Source organism: Pipistrellus hanaki (assembly GCF_964339955.1).
Source record: "Pipistrellus hanaki genome assembly, chromosome: 11".
NCBI lineage: Eukaryota > Metazoa > Chordata > Mammalia > Chiroptera > Vespertilionidae > Pipistrellus > Pipistrellus hanaki.
In genome coordinates this window covers 44165074-44187124 of record NC_140513.1, presented here as the reverse complement: position 1 = coordinate 44187124, position 22051 = coordinate 44165074, and the positions used below count along the sequence as shown (strand labels likewise).

The window sequence follows — 22051 nt, the reverse complement described above, 5'->3', positions numbered from 1 at the left end:
TAAATGTCAGCACCTCCATTTGGATTTTAAAAAAATAAAGCTTTGCCTTTAAGTGATGAAATAATAAAAACAATATTAAGAGGATCATAAATGTGAGAGCAAAAAAGATACAGGAGAGTCCATGAAAGGGGAAACAGGCCCAAGCAAAGGGCTGGGGTAGGCCCTGTGGTTAGTTTCTCTCCAAGATAGGGAAGATGTACTTTTCTGAAGTTAGAAAGGAAGTAGCTATGAAGAGGCTGATTTATCCCAGGCCTATTAATATAAGGCAAAGGTAGGACTATGAGTCAGGGAGACAGACAAGCAAGCAATGTTTTTTTTTTTACTTTGAATCATCCAGACATTTTAGGATTATTCATGTCAAAGTTTGGTTGAAAATAAAGTTGTTTCTTCACTATAATTGTCTGCTATAATCCTATAGCAGCCAGGGACACTTGGTCTCATTCATGTGTTAAACACACACACACACACACACACACACACACACACACACACACACCACACACACCAGTTTGGTTGAATATGGCAAAAGTTTTTCCAAAGCCTCCTCAGCACTCCAGACTAACTGTATCTCCGTATCAATCCTCTCATCCTTCCTTCCAGTCCCCAAGAAATATGTGTTCCTGGCAAACAGTTCCCTCCTTCCCTTGAGAAAACCAGGAAAGTTTAACTTAGTGCACGAAAAGCCAAACATTGTCCCCCTATGTAAGCCAGGAATTGATAACCTCCCTTAGGTGAGGATAATTCCATTATGCAAAATGTTGATTATAATTATGTTCTATTTTACAAAAACAGTTAACTGAGACAGAGGCAAAGTTAACAATTCACTAAAAATATTTTTCTTTGTAAAAGGATTCAGCAGGACAGGGCAGGCTGAAGGGGGTTAATGGGGAGGTGGGGGATATATGAAATGCTCTCAACAATAAAGATATATTTTTAAAAATAAAATAAATAAAAGGATTCATACCAAGATTCAGTCTTAAATATAGAAATTCCCCTGGCATAGTTGTTAGTTACAGAGCATTAATTCTTGAGTCCTTATTTAGATTAAGGATTGTGCCCTCTTTCTCTGAGAACTGTTCTCTTCACCCAGAGTAGCCAGCATCTATCCCCTACATTATTATTTGTGACCCAGCCCCCAAACCCTTAATCACCTGACTAAGCCAATCAGGGTCTCCCTCCAGGGGAAGTTGGAACTGGGATTTCAAGACAGTTGTTCAGACTTTTGTTCACTTAAAATAAAGTTACCATGCTCTAAAGGTTATCAACTTTATTAAGTATATAGAGTTGCACAGAAAGCTGATTTGCTGTGGGAGAAAAGAATGACAGAAGAGAAAAAGAGAAAGCACGCACCAGGAATAGCCCTCAGAGCTTTTTAGTTTCCTCTTCCTTATAAGGCCCAAAGAAACTTCCTGTATTTGGTATCTTGAAAATACTTCCTTATGAAAGTATTTCTCCTTTTTTACTGAAGCTGGGTCTAGCAGTGTTCATAGTACTTGCAATAAAATAAGTTGGATAAAGACAGTTATTATTGTACACTGGTAGAAAGAAAGGAAAAAAATATTTTCTCAGATTACAACAGGGAAAATGTATGCCTTTTAAAAAGCCAATTTACCCACAAACTTTGAAAGTCTATCTTCAATCATAAAGCCAAGCATAACTATGTAAGTATTTGTCACAATTGAAAATACTACAGAGAAATTTCTTTCCCCCTCCTCTTCCCAACCATCACTCCCCCCGCCCCCGCACCCCCCACCACTGTTCAGTTTTCTTACTCACTTCACTCTATTTCCTCTGTAACTTAATTTTGTAGATCTTCTAGGCTGTAGCTACAGTAATTGCTTGGTAACTCCACCCCAGCTATACTACTGACCAAAGCAAAATCCAATTTGATATTAAAGCCTCATTAGCATAAATCATTTAAATACTGTGTATTTCAGTTTTACCTATGAAATACACAACTGTACCAGAAAATGCTGTAAGAAACAGTTCTCAATTTTTTACTTCTATTCCTACCTGGCTACATGCTGGAAGCCAATTCCAGCATGTCATAATTGAAAGAGTTTCATCGAAAGGTTGATGTAACTTGGGGACTCAACAAGGGCTGAGTCACATACGTTATCACCTGTTGGGAATGGCTAATGATATTTCCCCAAACCTGAAAAGATTTATTTTTATTAAATTGATTGTTTACTGCCAGACAGCTCAGAGCATTAATTTACATGTTATTGCCTCCTGTTGGCCAAACACCTGAACAGCCAAAGGTAATTCCCCAATCTGACAATGAACTCTGTATTAAACCCTACCCTATGAAGTGTATATCTCCACCTTGCCTTAGGAAAATTGTGTTAATAAAAAGCAAGGGGTCCTGGGACAAGGAGAACTTGTTTGTTTGTTTCTTTTTAATATATTTTATTGATTTTTTTTTTTTTTACAGAGAGGAAGGGAGAGAGACAGAGAGCTAGAAACGTCAATGAAAGAGAAACATCGACCAGCTGCCTCCTGCACAGCCCCCACTGGGGATGTGCCCGCAACCAAGGTACATGCCCCTGACCGGAATCGAACCTGGGACCTTTCAGTCCGCAGACCGACGCTCTACCATTGAGCCAAACCGGTTTCGGCAACATCATATTAACTTTTAAGATTACCATCACCCTGGCTGGTGTGGCTCAGTTTGTTGAACGTTGTCCCATGCGCCAAGAGGTCTCCAGTTCAATTCCCGATCAGGGCACATGCCTGGGTTTCAGGCTCGATTTCCATAACCTCAGTAGGGGATGTGTAGGAAACAGCAGATCAATGTTTCTATCTCATCAATGTTTCTGTCTCCCTTCTTCTCTAAAGTCAATAAAAGCATATTTAAAAATTAAGATTACCACCTACAATACCTTCTAGGTTTGGTAGGGGATACTAATTTCTAGTTACGGTAATGATATAAAGTTCCCTTTTAAAATAAGTTATTTTAGCTTGGCAGGTATGGCTCAATGGTTAAGCATGGACATGTGAATCAGGAGGTCATGGTTCATTTCCTGGTCAGGGAACATACCGAGGTTGTGGGCTTGATCCCCACTAGGGGGCTTGTAGGAGACAGTTAATCAATGGCTCTCTCTCATCATAGGGGTTTCTATCTCTCCCTCTCCCTTTCTCTCTGAAATCAATATATCGAAAATAAGTTATTTTAAGAGGCTGTACCTCTTTGTCTCTACATCATGAAACTTGGGCAAAAGGAAAATCAGTGTTTTCCTAGCAAAGGAGGAAACAGCATTTCAGAGTGATCTTACTTTATCGCCATTTCCAACCTCTTTGTTGTCTTCTTTACTTAAAATCCATACATTTGTTTACCTGAAATTTGCTTTTTGTTGTTGTTGTTGTTAATCCTCACAAAAGGACATTTTTTCCCATTGATTTTTAGGATGTGAGGGCGATCTGGCTGCGGCATCTGTCACCCCATTGATCGCCAGGGTTCATTCGGCTGATCTGGCTGGCTAGGCGGGTGTCCCCCTCCTCCCTCACCAATCCATATGCGTCCCTCCCGAAGCTGCGCGCTCGGTCGAAGAGGACGACTTTCCCCCAAGAGGAGAGGACCGGTCTTCGGTCAAGGGTATACGAGTAGCTGCACTCCCCTGCTAGAACCTCCAAACAAGCTCCATTGATTTTTAGATAGTGTGAGAGAGAGAAACATTGGTGTGAGAGAGACACATCAATTGGTTGTCTCCTGCACAGACCCTGACCAGGCCAGGGTTGTAACTTGCAACCTGGATATGTGCCCTTGACTGGGAATTGAACCCAAGAATCTTTGGTGTGGGGGACTAACACTCTAACCACTGAGCCACACCGACAGGGCTGAACTTTGCTTTTATTTTCTTTAAAAAAGACACCTATGTCATTCTGGGATACTGTTGAGATTATTGTAACTGAATGACTATGAAGTACTTTAAAGCCCACTGAATCAAAGTATTACCCAACATTCATACATTTTAATTAACTATTCTGAATAACTGATTAGACTTCAACCCAACTATTCTGGGTTGAATTGTCCACTTCCTTCCCCCCTGCCCATATATATATATTGAAGTCCTAACCACCTGTGAAGACCTTATTTGGAAATAGGGTTTTTGCTGATATAATCTATTTAAGATTAGGTCATTTGGGTGTGCACTATTCCAGTATGATTGGTTTCCTTATAAGAAGAGGAGAAAGACACACTCAGGGAGAAAACAGCCAGGTGAAATAGAGGCAGAGACTGGAGTGATATTATCTACAACAAAGGAACACTTGGGGCTACCAGAAGCTGGAAGAGGCAAGGAGGGAATCTCCCCTCGAGGCTCCAGAGGGAGCAGGGCCCCGCGAACTGTAATGCTGTTGATTCCCAGAACATTTCCTGTAAATAGCGAAAGAGCTGAATTGGCATCTAAGTGGAAAGCACACTCACATGAGCTGTGTGAACAAAATGGATGATTATATACTTTTTCTCTGTTACCACATCCTGGAGATCTTTTACTTCAATAAATATCACTGCCCCTCATTTTTTTAAAAAACTCTTAAACAGTGTCCAATAAAATAGGTGACTCATAATTTATGATTCAGACATCTAGCTTCCAGAACTGTCAGGCAATAACTTTTTGTTGTATTAAGCCACCCAGTCTGTGATACTTTGTTATGTCAGTCTAGGAAACGATATGAAGTTTCCCTTTAAAATAGTTATTTTAGCTTGGCTGGTATGGCTCAGTGATTAAGCATTGACCAGTGAATCAGGAGGCCATGGTTCAATTCCTTGTCAGGGCACATGACCAGTTTGTGGAATCTCCCTAATATGCTTTTTTCCTAACCCTCTTGACTTCCCAGAAATAACCACTGATACACTACCCTACATTCCTTCAATTGAAACTGAGAAAAGTCTTGAGAATAGCTTTCTATTTTCTTATCCACACCTAATACTGTCTCCTATTGAACAGTAATATAATCATTCATTTAAAGGGGAAAAAATACTGTTCCTTTGCTTTCTCCTTTTATGTAATGGTCCTTTGAGTTCTTTTGGATTTTTTTTGTTTGTTTTTCACTGTCACCTTCATCTCTTACCGATTAAGCATAAAACAACATAATAGTAGTCCTAAGGCAAATTCCCTGGGTGAGATACTCTAATGGATAAGAATTTTAGTATTGTGTGCTTTCTACTCAGGTGCCAATTCAGCTCTTTCACTATTTACAGGAAATGTTCTGGGAATCAACAGCATTACAAGTAACAAAGTTTTTAATAAGAATGATGACTTTGGAAATTAAAAAAAAAATAACTACTACTTATTAGGATAGACATGTTGTGAAAGCTTACTCATATATTTAGCATCTATTATCCTAATTAGCTGAGACCGGTTTGGCTCAATGGATAGAGCTTGAGGACTGAAGGAACCCGGGTTCGATTCCGGTCAAGGGCATGTACCTTGGTTGCGGGCATATCCCCAGTAGGGTGTGTGCAAGAGGCAGCTGATTGATGACTCTCTCTCGTCGATGTTTCTAACTCTCTATCTCTCTCCCTTCCTCTCTGTACAAAATCAATAATATCCTAATTAAAGGGTTGTTAGGTATATTTGTTGATAAAGCTACTATTTTCTCTTTTTTCCGTCTTACAAGTAAACAATAAATACCAACTATGGAAAGTACAAATAATATAGAATATAAAGTATACAAGGTGGAAGTTCTCCTTGATCCTCTTTTCCTAACTCTCTTGACTTCCCAGAAGTAACCAGGGATAACTGTCCGGTGTGTAACTTTTCCAACTTTTTCCTGAGTATTTTTCTATATATTTTATAGATGTAGTTTTGAGCTGTGTGAACAAAATGGATAATTATATACTTTTCCTGTTACCACTTTGTCTACCTTAACACATCTGGAGATTTTTTTACTTCAATATAAATCACTGCTGCTCTCTTTTTTTCTTTAACTATTATATAGTGTCCAATAAAATAGATGATTCATAATTTACTAAACAATTCCCCCATTTCTGAACATTTAGGGTTATAATTTTCACCATTAAAAACAGTGCTAATTATTGACCTCACCATGCATACATTTCATTGGATGCAGAAGTATTTACCAGGATAGACACTTAGACTCTCTGGACCAAAGGAAATATATTGATATATTTAAAATTTGTTGGCTATTGCCAAATTGATTTCCAAAAATCTCATAATAGTATATCAATGCCCATTTCTGTATATGTTAATCTCGCTAACTCTTTAATTTTAATTTTATGAATCTTTTTTAAGTTATTTTTAATTCCAAATCACATTCTTTCTAATAGCTCAACAAATACTTATCAAAAACATTATGTGATAGGCATTGTGCAAATATCAGACACTCATGGAGTGTGATACAGTCAGTATAATACCTATCCTTGCTTTTATTTGTCTTTAATACATTTTAAAATAGACATAACAATATTAGATTATAAAAATTCACTAACCATCTTGATCGAGGAAGTAATTATTCAGTCATATTCAAATATTCTTTTGAAATCGACTTCACTTTACCATTTTTCTTATGGGAGAAATTAATTCCTTTGGGAAAATGCTGGTGAAATGCAAAGAGCAGAGATTTTTACTAGCTGGGGGACCTTTCCCACCTCCTGTTTCCTAGCTCCAGTCACGGCTATTTGTGGAGAATAATAGGGTGTTCACCTTTTATAACTAATTTTAGGTTATAAAGAGATAATGAAGCTGAAACCGGTTTGGCTCAGTGGATAGAGCGTCGGTCTGCGGACTGAAAGGTCCCAGGTTCGATTCCAGTCAGGGGCATATACATTGGTTGCGGGCGCATCCCCGGTGGGGGGGTGTGCAAGAGGCAGCTGGTCGGTGTTTCTTTCTCATCAACGTTTCTAGCTCACTGTCTCTCTCCCTTCCTCTCTGTGAAAAATCAATAAAATATATATTTTTTTTAAAAGAGAGATAATGAAGAAAACACTCAAATTCCTAACAATAATAATAAAAATGACAGGTAACCTCATAACACATACAACACACCCCAATCGTTCTTCAGGGGCTGTGATTAAATCATCTGAACCTCACAGCAACTCTGAGATGGTTACTTCCAATCTCTGCATTTCAGAAGGAAGAATCGGAGGCACAAGGGAACTTTTCCAGGGTTTTCCATAAATCCTGCCTCCTCAAGACGGAACCCCCAGAGGACCTGGCTTCATGCCTAACTCCCCTACCAACCCCATTCTACTATCTCTCTTATAGGCAATCAAGCAATAAATATTTTTTCCTTTATTATTCTTGCGTTATGGTAGAGTCTACCAAATACAGATCCCTATCTACAGAATGTTAAATATGGTGATAGAAGATGACTCATTAAATTCTTAAGCTTTATATTAACATGTAAAATATCAAGCGATATTATTCATGTATAACAAAGGCTTCCTCTCAGGAGTCTTGTTTGCTAGAACAGCTCCCAAATGTCCCTAAGTTGTAGAGCAGTGGTTCTCAAAGTTTGCTCCCCAGACCAGAAGTAACAGCACTACCTGCAAACTTGTTAGAAATGTAATGTACTGAGCTCCAAATCAGACCTCCTGTATCAAACGCTGAAGGTGAGACCCAGCCACTTGTGTTTTAAACAAGACTTCCTTTGATGCATGCTGAAGTTTAAGAACCACTGTTGCAGAGACTCCACATAACGGGGGAAGTGAAAAGAAAAGAAATAAACCAAAGAGCGTAGGTTGGCTTTCCTAATAAATGCTGATACGCAGAAGGGGGAAGAGAGAAGGGGAGGGGGGCACAAGAAGGGATAAAAGTCACATAAGGCCCTAATATAGAACCTGACTTAAGGGAGGAACAAAAAAAGAGTTCTTTATTTCAAGTTGCTGCAGTTAGGTGGAGGGAAATAAGAGATGGATGCAAAAGAGAAATTTAGAACGTTTTGCTTTATGTTATACATTGGGCCATTTTCATGCCTTTAAACAACAAAATCTCAAAATTTCTCTTCAATTACTCTTGGCTATTAAATTTGCTTTTATTTGAAAGCATAAAGACTATATAGGAGCCCCTAGACATCACATACAATGAATTTCAGTCAGATAGCATTGAGTACTTTAAATACAAATTCAAAAATCCCAGAACGTTAATGCTGAAAGTCATTGATTAGATACCATCAAGTCTAAATAGTACCATGGCCTATAAGTTACAGAGGTTGCAACGATGACACAGTTCAAGCAACGTACCTATTTCTTGTCTGGAAGGGCAAGTATAGGAAGAGTCTGTTGCATAAAAACCCACGGACACTCTTTTAGACAGTGAAGGCAGGAAACATATCTGTTTCACTCTCCACTGCATACCCAGTACCAATCAGAATTTGACACACAGTAAGTGCTAAACACATGCTGTATATGTGAATTAATGAATAAGGACGTGATGACGGTTGGTGACCAGATCCTCCGTACTAACAATACAACTAAGCTACCAGGAAACAGGTTACCACTTAACTCATTGGGCAGAGAGGCCTAGATATGGAGGTAATGCACCGTAAGGGAAGAATTTGAGTTGCAGAAATTTAGCCTGGAGAACATGATAAGTATCAGGAGTTGTGATGAGTGATAACTTAGTTCAGCACAGAATGGTTTTGTTCAAGATTTCCCTCCAGCCCAGCCATCCAGCCCCTGTGTCAGAATTAGAAGGGGGATGGAGAGAAAGGGCTGTCATTAAGAGCATGCCAGATAAAATACATACATATCCAGGGCCTCAGTAGGAAACAGAGAGCTCCAGTCAGGGCTACTTGTGCTCGGTGACAGAGTGCAACCAGGGAGGTACCCCACTGGAAGGCCTGGGTCTGAAGTTGTAGAAGTCAGAATTGCTGCTTCAGGAACGTGGGTCATTACAAGAGATATACACAACAGTCACCTCAGCCACAGCCAGGAATTAGGGCAGTGACCTTCCCAGGGCTCTTCCCCCATCCACATGGCTTGCTCCATCACCTCCTTCATGTGCGATACAATTGAAATTTCAATGTCACACCGGTCCCCTGTTTTGTTTTTCTCTATAGCACTTATTATCATTTCACACATAACATATTTCATTTACTTATTTGTCTATCTTCCCCTAAGTAGAAGGTGAGCTCCGTGTCTATTATATTCATACTGTATACCTACCACCTAGGACAGTGCCAGATATGTGGTAGAAGCCAATAAATATCTATTGAATGAATGAACTTTTCATTATTGCCCTTATATTAACTCTCAGTCTCACAGTACATTTTATTAGGTAAGTGTTATCTCTATCTTACAGACAAGAAATGAAAGTTAGCCAAGTTAACTGGCCCAAAATAATATAACCGCTAAGTATTAAAGTTGCTATTTGAAGCTATCTCTGCCTCCCCACAAAGGATGTTCTCTTAAAGTAGATGTCATTTGAGCTTAAAAAAAAAAAAAAGGGTTGTATGAGGACTATTTTGTAACTTACATTGTTCCCTTTAAAAATTTACATTCTGTTCTGTAGCTATCATCTCTACCTTTACTTCATTCTTAGTTCTACAACAAAAGAGATTCAACATTCACCAGTCATTTTGCCATAGTTTTTCTGTTTACCTATGAGGTTCATCCTTCAGTAGTTTCTTCAAAAAGATTCAGGAGCTCTGGCTGGTGTTGCTAAGTAGTTAGAGCAACACTTTGCACACTGAAGGGCTCAATTCCCAGTCAATGGCACATACTTGGGTTGCAGGTTCCCTCCCCAGTCAGGGCACAAACAAGAATCAACCATTGAATGCATAAATAAGTGGAACAACAAATTAATGTTTCTCTCCCTCCCTTCCTCTCTCTCTAAAAAATCAATAAATTAAAAAAGAAAGAAATACATGGAAACTGAGCTGATTTATTAAGGTTTCATTAGTCTATATGTAAAAATAGGATATTTTTCACACATGGAAATAATACTACTTATTCTGCAAGTCAGTAGGTATTGCTTTTGATTATTTGAATTAATTCATTTACATATTGTCCTCTGTGACAGTTTAGATCATTGTTCTAAATCTCCTTCTGCCATGTGAACATTTGATGGGAAATATTTCCCCCATTGCACTGACATTGGGTACAATCATGTATGTGACTTGCTTTGGTCTACTGAATAAAGACAGACATGAGTACAGCCCTTAGTAAGTGGCCTGGCTTGGTCTCTTGTGCTGTTAACCCACCAGAAAAAAAAAAGTATGCCTCAAGTAGCTAATGGGATTGTGAGATATGGTTCCAGGGAGGTACCCTGCTAGAAGACCTTGGTCTGAAGTTGTAGAGTTTGGGACTGGTGGTTACTCAGATTTAGTGTATCAACAGCTGACCAATATATGCCATATTTTTGTGTGTTGAGTGGCACACATGCGTGAACACTGACTGGCAGAATCGTACCCTTAAATTAACTCTTGGTACCATAGTCTGCAATGACCAAGGGCTTTGGAGACGCAAATAATCAATAGCCAATGTTTCTTACTACTATTAATGGGGCCAGACAAACTGGAAACACTAGAGAGTCTTCCATAATAAAGTTGGAGAATAAAAATGGAGTAAAAGAATCAACCAAAATGTGGAAAAATTCTAAAGTTTCTGTAAGAACCCAGTAGAAATAGCAAGAGTGGGAAAAAGGTTTATATTTAACCAAGCAATCTGCCTTCCTCTCCACTGGCCAAAGACTCATATAGCCAGCTCTGAATTCTTCTCTCGTGTCAGAGGGCCTGGAGCATTTCACTCTCCCAGCATCTCTAACCTTTTCCTCCCTTTCATTTGCAACCAAGCACAGTAGTACTTTTTACTCCCAGAGCACAGGCTACAGTGAGCAGATCAAGCAGGCAGGAGGGAAAGGTAGGGGCAATCAGTATGGCAGAGGGGCAAGGTGGAGGGTGATCAGGCAGGCAGGCAGGCAGAGGGGTTAGGGGTGATCAGGCAGGCAGGCAGGCAGGCAAGCAAGTGGTTAGGATCACCCCTGTGGGATCGGGCCTAAGCTGGCAGTCAGACATCCCCTGAGGGGTCCCAGATTGGAGAGGGTGCAGGCTGGGCTGAGGAACCCCCTCCGTGCATGAATTTCATACACTAAGCCTCTAATATAGTCAATAATATTGTAAGAACTATGTATAGTGCCAGGTGGGTACTGGAAATATTGTGGGAACGCTTTGTAAGTATTTGACTGTCTAACCACTATGCTGTATACCTGAAACGAATACAAAATAATATTTAATGTAAACTGTAATTGAAAAATAAAATTAAAAAATAAAAGTGAAATGGAAAATTTTTCCAAGTTGGCCAACTACTTGTTCTCCTCTTCTCATAATCTGTTTACTTTATTATACCAACACACATACACACACACACACACACATACACACACAAAATTAAAAAATGGAAAAAAAAATACCCATAGTAGCTTTCAAAGCAATGTCTTTAAAAAAGACAGCATACTTATAGGGGTTTTCAAGTGCAAATTACTCTATGGATTTGTACATAATGCTATTCTCATAAAATGAATCTCTAAGTTGAGAGCATTTTCTTTTTTCTCTTTTAAACAAAGCAGAGTCAAAATGTTTCTGAAAAAAAATAATTGATAAGGCCTAGATGGTGTTGCTCAGTGGTTGAGCATCAACCTATGAACCAGGAAGTCATAGTTCAATTCCCAGTCAGGGTACATGTCAGGGTTGCAGGCTCCATCCCCAGTAGATTTGTTCAGGAGGCAGCCTATCAATGATTCTCTCTCATGGTTGATGTTTCTATTTCTCTCCCTCACTGAAATCAATAAAAAATACATTTAAAAGTAATAATTAATTGAACATTTTATCAGAATTTACCTTGATCTAAAAGCACTGAGTTTACTGAGGGATCTAATCAACTTAGCAAATTAGCCAAAACAATAGTACATGACAAACCAAATTCCATTTAAATAAATACCACACAGACTGAGCAATTCCAGAGGACAGAAGTAGGACCAAAGAGGGGAAGTTGAGGAATACAAAATTTTGCTAATAATTGGTAGGACTTTCTAACAATTATCTTAAACCCAAAATGGATATGGACTAGCTGGTAAAGAAGCAAGTTTCTTATCACTTTGCTTCAGTGATCAGGCTGGCAGGGGAGAGCAGTTAGGGGAGAGATCAGGCCAGCAGGGGAGGGCAGTTAGGTGAGACTACAATCCACAGATTTTGTAAAGTAATGCTTTTGTGACCACTCATCTTTATATGTTTTACTGGAGGCCCGGGGTACTTTGTGGGTAATGAATGGATGTAGGGGAAGCCTGGTGGTGAGTAGAGTGGATGGACTCTTAAAGTCCCTTCCAAATCTATTTCCCCTAGCAAAGTCTTGTGTGCCTTGACCAATTGATCCTTGGGAAAACTGGACTGATTTGTATAAGAAAGAGGAAGAACCTGAATTTCTTTTCTTAAGGGTGGGGCTAACCCTAGCCAGAGTTTTGAAATCTTCAGGTTTATCGTTGACATCTTCCCACTTCCCTTTTTGTGCTCTTGTTTACCAACTCATCCAGACCTCAGCTACCCTATATTCCCATGAGGCACCTCGTCTCCAAACAGGATCACTCTACTGCATCACTTCTCTCTCTCAAACCATTTCAGATGCCCCATTCTTTCAATACAGATAACGTTAGTGTAAAGAAGAAAACAGATGGTGTAAAGCAGAAAGCAATCTGTTTAAACAATTTCACTCTAAAATGCAAATGACTGGCCCTGGCCAGGGTGGCTAAGTTGGTTGGAGTGTCATCACAGACACTGAAAGGCTGTGGAGCTTAGTTCCCTATCAGGACACATACCAGGTTTCAGGTTCAATCCTGGGACAGGGTGCATACAGGAGGCAACTGATCCATGTTTCTCTCTCTCTCTCTCTCTCTCCTTCTCCTTCTCTCTCTCTTCCTTCCCCCTTTTTCCCTCTCTCCCTCTCTCTCTTTTTCTAAATCAGTAGACACATATCCTCCGGTGAGGTTTTTAAAAAATAGTATGAATGACTAATAGTCCCATGACCTTTCCAGACAGGTATGAGTTTTCAAAACATAATGTCTCTAAAACCAATGGCAACTGACATGTTGTAATAGCCCTTCTAGAGTTCAAATTCAAGCTCCATTACGTACTGTCTGGTGAACTGAGGGAACTACTAACCCACCCTTTGCTTCAATACTCTCATCTGTAAATGAGGAAGACATATTAAATTAAAAAAAAAATGTATATAACCTGCCTAGCTTATTGCTGGACACAGAGATCTTCGTAAATGTTAGTTATTATTCTCCCTTCTTCAGTCCTCCATGCAGAGGCACAATCATGGATTCCCTGCTTTTATTCTTTCTCCTCTTCAACATCCATAGCCTATATCCCTTAGGTTGTGAAGTGAGTATCTGAGTCAAAGTCTGGGAAGCTGAGAGTTCTATATAAAAGGAGGACTTCCTCAAGTTCAGCTGACTTTACTATCCTTTTATATTGCATATTTTCTTCCACAACCCTATATAATGAAAGATTAACATGCAAATTAACCATCACTCCACTACACCTACAAGCCACGTCCACCAGCCAATCAGAAGCAAGTATGCAAATTAACCCAACCAAGATGGCTATGGCCACAGAGAGAACAGGAGGCTTGAGTTTCCCTGGCAATGGAGGAAGCCAAGCTTCCCGCACACCCTGGCCAGCCCAATTATACAAAGTTTCAATTATAGAAGACAAATAAATCCCAACAAAAATGGTGGCAGCCACGGAGCTGGAAAGAGCAGGAGGCTTGAGTTGCTCCCAGCAATGGAGGAAGCCAAGCTCCTGCAACCCTGACCTGCCTTGGTCTCCTCTCAAGGCTACAAAGCTTCAATTATAGAAGATAAATAAATCCCAACAAAAATGGCTGCGGCCACGCAGCAAGCAGGAGGCTTGGCTCTGCTTAAGGCTACGAAGTTTCAATTATCGAAGATAAATAAATCCCAGATAGCAGTGCCTCTGCTTGGGTAGCCAGGGGGCATGGCCAGCCTGAAAACCACCACAGGCCCCTTGCCCAGACAGGCAAGCAGTTGGGAGCCAGCAGTCCACATGTGAAGCTAAAATTTGGCAGTGTTTCAGTGTTTCAGTGGTTTAAGCCAAGGAAGGTTAGTAATATAACTATTGCTATTTATATAGCCACATTTGGGAGTTCTCTACTGGTTGTGATATTGCCTTACATAATGAGATAGCAGTTCGGCTGGTGAGGACTCCCAGACTGCAAGTGGGCCCAGGCCAACCTGAGGAACCCACCCTCGCTGAGTGCATGAATTTCGTGCTCTGGGCCTCTAGTATAAATATATAATTGTATAAAATATATAAAATTGAATTTAATAGTGCAAATAACTTATGCAATTCTAAGAGTACTACAAACTCAATTAAAAATTTCTTTACTGGAAAAATGATTCAAAAACCCAAGTAAGATCCCTGGTCAGGTAACTCAGTAGGTTATAGAGTTGGCCGTATGCTAAAGTTTCAGGTTTGATCTCTGGTCAGGGCACATGCAAGAATAAACAAAGAATGAATAAATAAGTAGATCAGCAAATTGATGTCACTTTCTCTCAAATCAATAAACTAAAATATATATTAAAAATAATAAATTAATTAAAAACCCAAGTAAAAGGAAAGACCCCTGCTTTTTTGGGTGATGGGTTTGACTTTCTTTTAAAGTTAGTTGGGCTTTTATCTCTTTCTGTTTCATTTCCAAGAAATAAAAACTGTTCCCATTCCATTATTTCCACTTTCCAAAATATATTACACATAATTCAGCGATTTTCAACCTTTTTTCATTTCATGGCACACATAAACTAATTACTAAAATTCTGAAGCACACACAGAAATATATTTTTTGCCAATCTCACAAAAAAAAGATAAAATTTTGATTCATTTACACAAGAGGGCTATTGTTGTGTTGGCTGTTCTCTCCCTCTCTCTCTCTCTCTCTCTCTCTCTCTCTCTCTCTCTCTCTCTCTCTCTTTTCAATCTTAGGGAAAAGAAGTCAGAGTGTCCTTGACTAAACGTCAGGTATTGCATATTTTAAAATTTCTTGCTGCACATGGTGAAAATCACTGCACTAACTAAATAATTTTCCATGTTCTGACTCACAGTGAAAGCTTCCAACCCACATTCCATCTTCTGACATTTATATATCAGAGATTTAACTGTTTTAACTTAGGGGGTCTACATTTGCTCCAACTTATTTCAACTATTATTTTTAAAACATATTTAACAAAACATCCTTTCATTGGTAGTTCATCTGCATATAATATAAACTTTGGAGAGTTAGCATCACCTATGGAGATTATAAATAGAGAGAGAGGAGATAAAGAGTGGAGAAGGAACCACCAAATGGCTGCATGCTGGTCTTCTAATGCCTAATGTGCTGCATTTATTTATCATGAGAATATAGAGACAGCAAGACTATTTATGAATCACAAATCAATAACAATTCCAAATGAAATCATACATTTTAAAAATTAAAAGCACATTACTAAATATTGTGGGTTAAGGAGAAAAGCAAATGGGAATTATAAAACATAAAGATGAGTAGACACAAAAGCATTACTTTACAAAATCTGTGGATTGTAGTCAACATGTTGCTTAGAACAAAATCTATAGCCTTAAATATATGTATTAGAAAATAAAGAATACTGAAAATAAATTTAGCAAACTTTCAAATAAAAATTTAACAGCCCAATCCAAGAATCAAGCAAGAATTACAAAATGAACATAAAGAAAAGGGAAAATAGCCCTGGCTGGTTTGGCTCAGTGGATAATTTTTTTAAAAATATATTTTGATTTTTTTACAGAGAGGAAGGGAGAGGAACAGAGAGTTAGAAACATCGATGAGAGAGAAACATCGATCAGCTACCTCTTGCACACCCCCTACTGGGGATGTGCCCGCAACCAAGGAACATGCCCTTTACCAGAATCGAATCCGGGACCCTTCAGTCCGCAGGCCGACACTCTATCCACTGAGCCAAACCGGTTTTGGCTCAAATAAATTTTTATAAAATATTATAAAAACAATGAAAAGATGTCACCAGGGAGTCCTGTACAGTGAAATGGAGGTGAATATTTTTGGATTCTAGTACTGTTTACTATCTACGTGACCCCAATGTAAGTTTTTCAATATCACTAATCCTTCACTATATCAGTAAAAGAGGTCATTAATAGCACTTTCCTTATGTGTAAAACTGCTGTGTGGACCAAGGGAGGTGACTATATAAAAATTATGAACAGGCACAGAGGAAGTATTTGGGCTTGAGTCTTCCATTTGCCCCTCCATAGACTCTCTGCTGTTCTCCACCCTCCCTGTAACTGGGAGGCTGGCCTGGGTTTGATCACCTGAGAGCCCCTTCAAGAGGACAGAAGAAGGAGAGATAAGGTGAGGTATCTTTTCTCCAGTTCCCTATCTGGAAAGACACTGCTGAGGTTCCATGACAGGTGGCCACAAGGTCTGTGAGCGGCCCTTGTCTACACAGCCTGTGGGCTTAAATTGTACAAATACTGCAACATACATACTCCAATGCACATAAATTCTTCCACCTTCAGAAGGTAGGTGGAGTGACTCAGACACAGACCATTTTCTTCTTCTCAGGCCTTTTCATAACATTCCTAAGGAATAGCTCTCACTTGGAAGAATCTCCTGTCACTAGGGTTGCCCAAGTTAGAAAAAAACAAAAACAAAAAACAATGAATATGCTTTTAGTGTGTGTCACAACATTGAAGTTGCTTATCTGAAGTTTATTCATTGTTTATCTGAAATTCAAATCTAACTGGGTATCCTGTGTTTCATTTGGCAACCATATCTGTCACGGAAAGATTTGCACCCATATCTGTCATGGGAAGATTTGTTCATTCTTTTCTTTTTTTCTTAATTAATGGGAGTTTTATTGTAAAATGTTGTCTTTTTTTCTATACACATTTTCAGAAAAGGTTCATAGGAATAAAATTTTTTTAAAAAAGCAATAACCAAAACAACTGGCAAAAACTATTGATTGCCACCAATACTCATTCTCCCATTCAGAGCTCAACTTCCTTTCCTCTTTTTATTTTATTTTGTTATTGAATTTATTGGAGTTACATTGGTTAATAAAATTATGTAGGTTTCAAGTTTACAATTCTATAATATATCATCTGTATATTGTATTTGGTGTTCACCACCCAAAGTCTGGTCTCCTCCCCTTATCATTTATCCCCCATTTACCTTCTTCTTTCTCCCCTTACCCCATCTTACCCTTTGGTAATCACCATACTGTTGTCTGTGTCTATAAGGATTGTTTTGTGGGGGGTTTTTTTGTTTTGTTTTGTTTTTGCTTAATCCGTTCACCTATTTCACCCAGCACCCCAGCATCCCTCCCCTCTGATAACTGTCAGCCTGTTCTCTAGATTTGTGAGGCATATCTATAAGCTATGGAGCCAATTCTAAGGCAGTGAGTACCGCGGCACATTAGAATTATCTGGGGAGTTTAAAATGCCTGATGTCAGGACCACGTCTCAGACCTACTCAGTCAGAATCTCTGGAAGTGCCCATCATATGCAGCCAAGTTTGAGAACAGTGCTCCAAGGCAATTTGCTTCTCAAACTTTAACATGCATACAAATAACCTGGGCATCTTGTTAAAATGTAGATTCTGACTGGTAGCTCTGTGGTGGATGGAGTCCCAGCAGTTCTAACAAGCTCCCAGGAGATATTCAAGTTGCTGGTCTGTGGATCACATTTTGAATAGAAAAGCCCTAAGGTTCCTCTTGACCAGATGTGTATCTATTCTTTTAAGGGAAAAATTTTTTTCCATCGGCATCTAAAAAGTGACTGGAAGACTTAACAACCCTCATGTTTAGGAAAATGCAACCACATTTTCATTACCCATATTTCTTCAGCCTATTGAAACATTCTCTCATGACCTTCCCCCAAATGCCCGATTTTATCATCAGCCACCTTAAACTACAGAATATTTCTGATCATTTCTGCTCCTGTCTTATTTTTCATGTTCCTATAGATCCAAGAGTGGATCAAGAATATCCACTTAATGAGCTAAAGTTACTTCCACATCTTGGATGTAGTACATAAAATATAACTGTCAACATTTTGGTAAGCCTTTGTGCCTGATAACTTAGGAATAAATCATGCAATATCTTGACAGCTTGGCCACTAATGTCAAAACTATTCCCTTTCTCAATTTCAAGCAGTAATAAAGTTGAAAAAGTACATTTAAGACTCCCAAGAATTTCAAAATGATGCAAAAATTATTTATTAAACAAAATTATTTCATCACACAATTTTGTTGACAGAGAAGATGCAAAAACTTTAGAGTCCAAAGGGTCTTACAGAAAATGCATGAGGTCTCCACTAATGATTCTGATTAGGAATTTAAGTATTAGTAGCCAGAGGTTTAAAAAACTCTTTGGTGAGGTATTTATTTATTTATTTATTTATTTATTTTCTTTGGTGAGGTGTTTAAAAGAGGTTGGTAAATGGGTGTTACTTCAAAAGACAGTTCACTTTTAGCACCAGTTTCTCAGGTTATATATAAACCAGGAGAATAAAGGAGCAATTTCAGAGTTTCACTGTAAATTAGCTTTTACCTGAGACTGGTACATATCATGCTGATGCTGAGTTTAATTGGCACAGCCCATCTGGAAAATAGTCCAAGAGCCACAAAAAGTTCATAAACCTACAATGTACAGCACTGACGGGTAAAAGCAATACACGTGTAAAGGCGGAATAAAATCTAAAAACAGCCGAAACCAGTTTTGCTCAATGGTTAGAGCTTCGGCTTGGGGACTGAAGGGTCCCGGGTTCGATTCCAGTCAAGGGCATGTACCTTGGTTGCGGGCATATCCCCAGTGGGGGATGTGCAAGAGGCAACTGATCGATGACTCTCTCTCATCGATGTTTCTAACTCTCTATCTCTCTCCCTTCCTCTCTGTACAAAATCAATAAAAAATATATATATTAAAAAAAAAAAATTTAAATCTAAAAACACTGACAGGAGGAAGAGAAGAAATGTGGCTAATTTAAGCAAACTCCTGATGACAATGTAAGGGTTCGAGTATTATATCTGATAATGCCAATTTTATAGCCAAAAGCATTGAGAGGCAAGCATTTAGAGCAATAAATAAGGACATTATATTAATAGAAGCCATAATTAATAATGCAAAAACTCATAGTCCTCAATTTACATTCCAAATATAGCAATCTATAATAATAAAAGTGTAGTATGCTAATTAGACCAGACATACTTCCGGGCAACCTTCCAGAGGAAGTAGGGGCTGCTAGGAAAGCCTGGGTCCCAGGTGCCTGCTGGCGGCCAGAGGGAGGCCGCTGCTGGCAACCGGGGGAAGGAAGGCCTACTCTTGCACGAATTTCGTGCATCGGGCCTCTAGTGAGTATATAAAATAAAAACAGATATAAAGTAAAACTGTAACCATGATCAAGAGATTTTAATCCTCTGCTTTCAGAACAGTACCTGTCAATAAGACAGAACATTGATAAGGTTACTACAGAACTGAGCAATTTATTATGTTGCTCAATGCCTCTTAGATAAAGATCTACATGGCAAATTCCTCTCAGAGCTCATAGCCAAGACAGAATGTCCTGTCCTGATAGACAGATACTCTTTTTTTAGCTGATAAAAGTTTAGATCTTTTTCAGAAGATATAAAAATACAAAATTCTTATAGTTCCTATTTTGTTACAGCTACTAGAAACCACAGGGCCAAACTTTGCTCTTGAAAAAATGTCACTTTCTTTAGCCACTTTTTAATATAATAATTTTCGCCCTTTCTGCTTGGATTTCTGCCACTTTATCTGTATTACTTAGTGTTTCTAAGTGTTTATTCTAAACCACCTCAAATCCTGAGTTGAAAGTACATCATGAAAAGTAAGTTGATACAAATTCAGATCTGAATACAGTATCTAATGAAATAAAATGGATTATAACAAACCTGTTGGAAATCCCTGGACATCTTCAGAATAGGCTCTTTTAAGACTGGACAGGCCCTGGCCAGTTTGGTTCAGTGGATAGAGTGTCAGCCTGTAGACTGAAGAGTCCTAGGTTCAGTTCCAGCCAAGGGCACATGTCTGGGTTGTGGGTGAGCCAGTAGTGTGTGTGCAGGAGTCAGCTGGTCAATTATTCTCTCCCATCATTGATGTTTCTATCTCTCTAACCCTATCCCTTCCTCTCTAAAATCAATAAAAACATATTTAAAAAAAAAAAAAAAAGATGACAGGACTAAGCAGGCTTCCCGGAGCCAAGGCTTATAAAAGACTCTATCATTTGCATAAACCAGCATTAAAATGCTCAGCCCAATCCTAGTTCAGATGTGAGATCCTTTGGCTGACCCTGTCATACCATCTGCACTGCCTGGTTTGCATCTGTATCTCTGACAAGCCTGTGTGCCTGAGGTGGTCCTACTCCTTCCTGTTCCTGGTTTGCTGTCTCCACTTTGGAGCCCCTAGCCCTGATCCTTTTCCAACATTTACTGGCATCCCTACTAAGAACCATTCTCACTTAGTGAATCCAAAAAGCTGGCTAACTCCTCCAACAGCCAACTCTGCCAACTCTGGCAATGCCCAGATCTGATCAAGCCTGCCTAGATCTTGTCACCATGGAGGACACCGCGAAAGTCACATAAGAATCAGAGGAATTCAAGCACATGCTTTCTTCCTAAGTGTCTCTTTCAATACAGCATGGATCACAGAATGAAAGATAAGCAAAACAGCATTTAGTAACTATTTTATTTAATATATATTTTAATTGATTTCAGAAAGGAAGGGAGAGGGAAAGACAGAAACCTCAATGATGAGGAAAAAAAAATCTCTGATACGCTACCTCCTGCATGCCTTCCTTTTACTGTCCATTGAAATGTGGATGGAGCCTAGAACCCGGGCAAGCACCCTGACTGGGAATTAAACCATGACCTCCTGGTTCATAGATCGACGCTCACTGAGCCATACCAGCCACGTTATTTTTAAAGCATTAATTCTATATACTGGTGCTATAAACTTAAAGAAATAAAGATATGGAAATGTTAATAATGTTTCAAAAGGTGTGCAAAGAAAAAATTATAAACTATCTCAGCAGCCTCAAATCTTTCCTAAGTGAAAAGCTCAACTTTTCACATTTCTTTTATATATCTCATTTACTCACTCATCAAATAGTTATTGGGCATCTACTATGTGTCATGTTTGGGCTGGGCAATGGAAACAGGAGTGAGAGGGGGGAAAAGAATGAAGGAGGGGGAAAAAAAGCTATTGTTTAGTGTGTGGGGGGGGGGTGCAGTTTTACTTAGAGTAAGTACAAGATGTGGAAGCACAGATGTGAGTCCCCTAATTGCAAGAATGGGATGAATAAGGAAGACCTGGAGGATAAGTAAGGGTAGGAGTGGAAGCTGTAGGAATGATTGCAAGTAGAGATGAGAGAAGTGAACAGGAACAAGAGTTAAAAATGAGGCAAAATGGATGGGATTCTGTGACTAAACAGTAAGAGGAGGAAGCAGAAGAGGCATGGATAACATGCAGCATCTAGTTTTGGCAGAAAGGTGGTGTCACTCACTCGGACAGGCAGCATAGGAGGAGCAAAACTCTAGAGAATATGATGAACGAGGTTAGGTGTGTTTCTAAGCAGTAGAGGAGAAAAACGGGGCAAAGAAAAAGGAAGAGGGGAAAGAAAAGGAGTGGACAAGGGGAGAAAAGAGGGTAGAGGGGTTGAAGATTGATGATCCCAGGATTACTGAAATCTCTACTGACCACAGATGCTGGAGGGAAAGATGAAGAAGACTCTGAACATACACTTGCCCTTTCTTACTAGCTGGATATTGACACCCTGATACATAGAGACCTGGACCGCATGGTGTGTGTGCTGGAAGGATTCTATTTGCCCAGGCTAGAAGCAAGATGAGTCGCTTGGATAAAAAAAATTGGCAAATAACTTCTTGGCCCAATCCCCTGGGGCCCTCAACTCATGGAAAGGAGGAATCCAACAGGAAGAATTGAAAAGGGGGGATTCTCTGGAAGCCCTAGAATGGTGGCTCAGAGGCTTCTATTTCTCTGGTTCACATTTGGTTTTCTAAAGG

At 39.2% G+C, this 22051-nt stretch overlaps 1 protein-coding gene across 1 annotated transcript in view; it reads right to left on the bottom strand.

Annotated features, from left to right (window-relative positions):
- Positions 1 to 22051, bottom strand: part of JAK2 (Janus kinase 2) — a 110999-nt gene that overhangs the window by 87929 nt on the left and 1019 nt on the right. The gene's annotated exons all lie outside the window — the stretch shown is intronic.